The 3,597-nt window shown below is 34.9% G+C and overlaps 1 protein-coding gene across 1 annotated transcript in view; it reads left to right on the top strand.

The window, feature by feature from the left end:
• The first annotated feature begins 335 nt into the window (after window positions 1–335).
• mical1 (microtubule associated monooxygenase, calponin and LIM domain containing 1) overlaps window positions 336–3,597 on the top strand; it is a 42,725-nt gene continuing 39,463 nt past the window's right edge. Inside the window, exon 1 of the mRNA XM_016242423.1 lies at window positions 336–432. The gene's annotated coding sequence lies outside the window, so the exon portion shown is untranslated. The remainder of the gene's footprint in view (window positions 433–3,597) is intronic.

The raw sequence follows: 3,597 nt of genomic DNA, 5'->3' as shown, positions 1-3,597 counted from the left end.
ATATTTATTAGTTATTTTTAATCAAAGCTTAAGTAAACCTTTTTTATTTTATTATTATTGTTATTATTATTATGCTATTAAATAATATGACAAAAGTGTACAAATACTGGATAAACACGTATTCAGTTAATGAACTTTGATTTGTTTATGTAAACGAAGCATACATAAAAGCACATTATAAAATAACGTTTCGTAGTAGAAAAAAAATTCAACGGCGCAAAGAACACTAAAAAAAACTTCGCCTTTCGCGTTTGCCGTTTAGCCAATCAAATCGTCGAACGGCACTGTATGTCATTAATATTCATGAGCCGTGCCTTCTTCCCGGTAGGATTCAATGCTTGGACGGACGAGCCGCCGCAGGTGAGTCAAAGTCGCCGAGAGATAAACAAGGGCGTACAACTGGTTTGAAAGGATCCTAAACGGGCTTACAAGGTAATTGTTCATTTGGTTAACTCGAATCACAGAGATGTCCTGTCAGTCGATTAATTACTAAACCAGAGAAATGTACTTTAGTGAGCGTTGCACAGCTTGAAGGAGAAGGAAACGAGCCGTGAACTTGTGTTGATGTGATGTGCTAAAGTTGTATAAAGTTATTACAGTGGATACATGGTTTCTGCATGTTTATATAGATAGATTCAACTTGTTTTTACACTGTTTTCACAAACCGGAATCTTGAAAAATAACAATAATAATAACGTACATGTATGTATATTTAAGTTGCCGTCAAATAAGAGTCACGTTTTCTGAATTTTGGGTCTTTAATATGTTTATTCCAGGTTATAGATAATGAGCACATGCCAATACATGTCTAAAACGTGTTACGACATGCTTTGCCATGTTTTTTCACATACCAGCTATGTGAAGATGATCATCTGTACTCATTTACTGTACCATAGTATATATCAATCATCTGAAACAATCACTACCATAGTACCAGTTGTGTATGTAGATCTGGAGTACCATACTGTAAATACCACTGTACATGGAAGTCAGTAGCACTACTACAGCAGTTTTATAAAGACAGGGTGCCTTTTCTTTTTCCGATTTTCTCACTGCAAAGCTGTAATATTACATGCCACTGGTATAAGTTAATTGTCTTTCTGTTTAGTGTCGTTTTGTGGTTTGTGCTTTGCTTGCTAAGTTTAAGCATTGTTTTTCTGTTAAAAGCGCCATCTCATTTGCAGACGCGTGAAAGCCACACTGAGCCTGTTTCCTGAAATAAAGCCCCTCGGGATGTTGCAGAACTTTGTTGGTGGTGACATCATGTGTGTGTGTGTGTGTGTGTGTGTGTGTGTGTGTGTGTAGTGTTGGGTAACTCAACTTTTCACATAGCTGAAACTGATGACTGATCACCTTGTGAGTGCAGGGGAAAATTCTGCATTATAGAATGACCCAAAACTCTCAGAAAAAAGGTACAAAAGCTGTCTCTGGGGCGGTACCTTTTCAAATAGGTGCACTTTTGTACCTAAGGGGTCCATGGGGGTACCTTAAAAGTACATATTAGTACCTAAAGTTGACATATTTATACCTAAATGTACTTATGTATCTTTTTTGAAAAGCTACTCCCCAGTGACAGCAGCTTATGTACCTTTTTTTTATGAGGGTGAACTTACTGTACTAAAGTAAGTTAACTTTAGTTAACCCTGGGACTTTAATCTTTGCTTATGTATATTGCTGTATTTATTAACAGTGGCTGTTATCAACCATTGCATCATAGACTGTTCTCTTTAAGTTTGTGTCATGATTTTATGAATTAACAGCATATATCCGTGTGGTACGTGTGCCGTCCCATTTGGATTTGAAAATGGAACACCTCTTATAGTCATGAATGGATGAATCTCACAAAACCTGTCAAGAACATGTCCCGGTCACATTTCTCCCTAAGTTAGTTTTTGATGAGGGTTTCTGACTGAAATATGCATCTAATTAAGTTTCTTAATGTGTATGTGACTGTGTGCAGGGCTTTCTCCAACTTTATGACCCCAAAATAATATATGTGACCCTGGACCACAAAACCAGTCATAAGGGTCAATTTTTCGAAATTTATACATCATCTGAAAGCTGAATAAATAAGCTTTGTTAGGGTTGTTAGGATAGGACAATATTTGGCCGAGATACAACTATTTGAAAATCTGGAATCTGAGGGTGCAAAAAAATCTAAATATTGAGAAAATCATCTTTAAAGTTGTCCAAATGAAGTTCTTATCAATGCATATTACTAATCAGAAATTAAGTTTGGATCTATTTACGGTGGGAAATTTACAAAATATCTTCATGGAACATGATCTTTTCTTAATATCCTAATGATTTTTGGCATAAAAGAAAAATGGATAATTTTGACCCATACAATGTATTGTTGACTATTGCTACAAATATACCCCAGCGACTTAAGACTGCTTTTGTGCTCCAGGGTCACATTAAATACATTTTACCCCATGTTGTAATTATCAAAATGCGCACATGTGTAAAAATTCAGCAAGCTGTTAATGCAGTAAACCATAATAGTTATTGTTGTTTATTCTTTATACTGATCTGATATTCCTAAAAGCTTAATTTTCTTAACATGATGATGATGATAATAATAATAAATAATTTAATGAAAACATTTTTGGGCTGAAATTGAGTTTCCTGCTGCCTTAGAGATCTCATATCCGACACTGCAGCTGTTTTGTTTATTTTACAGCATATGAAGCTACATAATAAGATCAGCAGTTCACTATGCATGTGCTTATAATAAGGGCACAGATTTGCACCTTCCATGCAGAATCAAGAAACTACATTAATCCGTTAATGAGCCCACACGGACTGAATGTAACACCACCAAACCTGCAGTAGCACACACTAAATGTTGTTTTATAAGTAGTGATGGTGATAGTTTAAGGGTGAATCCTACAAAAACCTGGCAAGATCACATTTCATGCACAAAAAAGGGAAGAAAAAATCCATAAAGAAAAAAAAGCTTTTGTATTGAGATTATTTTTATGTCATAATTTACCCCCATGAAATCTAGCTAATTATTGTAATGCATCTGGATATTTCACTTTTGAGTTTTGTGATTCTCATTATTTTTATTGGTGAATGCAGTTCATTTTTACTATATTGAATTATTTTCACTTTGAAAATAAAAATAAAATGTAAATAAGTGAATGAATGTGTTTTTATATTAAAGACAATTCTTCATAATGTTAATGTCGTTTTTAAATATTACTTAAATATTGTATTATTATTATTATTATTAATATTTATTATGTGAGTGAAATATGGCTTGGAAATTTTCTTGACAGGTTTTTGTGAGATCCACCCACTCGATTTATGAGAGGTATTGTATTTCACACACACACACACACACACACACACACACACACACAAACACACACGTTTACTTGGCTATCTAAATGGGGACATTACATAGACTTCTATTGTTTTTATATACAGATAGTTATACATGCTTTTTGGGGAAGTTGTGGCCTAATGGTTAGAGAGTCGGACTCGTAACCCAAAGGTTGCGAGTTCAAGTCTCCGGTCCGGCAGGGATTGTAGGTGGGGGGAGTGAATGTACAGCACTCTCTTCCACCTTCAATACCACGACTGAGGTGT

Source organism: Sinocyclocheilus grahami, unplaced genomic scaffold (assembly GCF_001515645.1).
Source record: "Sinocyclocheilus grahami isolate Dianchi unplaced genomic scaffold, SAMN03320097.WGS_v1.1 scaffold657.1, whole genome shotgun sequence".
NCBI lineage: Eukaryota > Metazoa > Chordata > Actinopteri > Cypriniformes > Cyprinidae > Sinocyclocheilus > Sinocyclocheilus grahami.
Note: the sequence above shows the minus strand (reverse complement) of the source record. Positions and strands in the feature narration are given on the sequence as shown.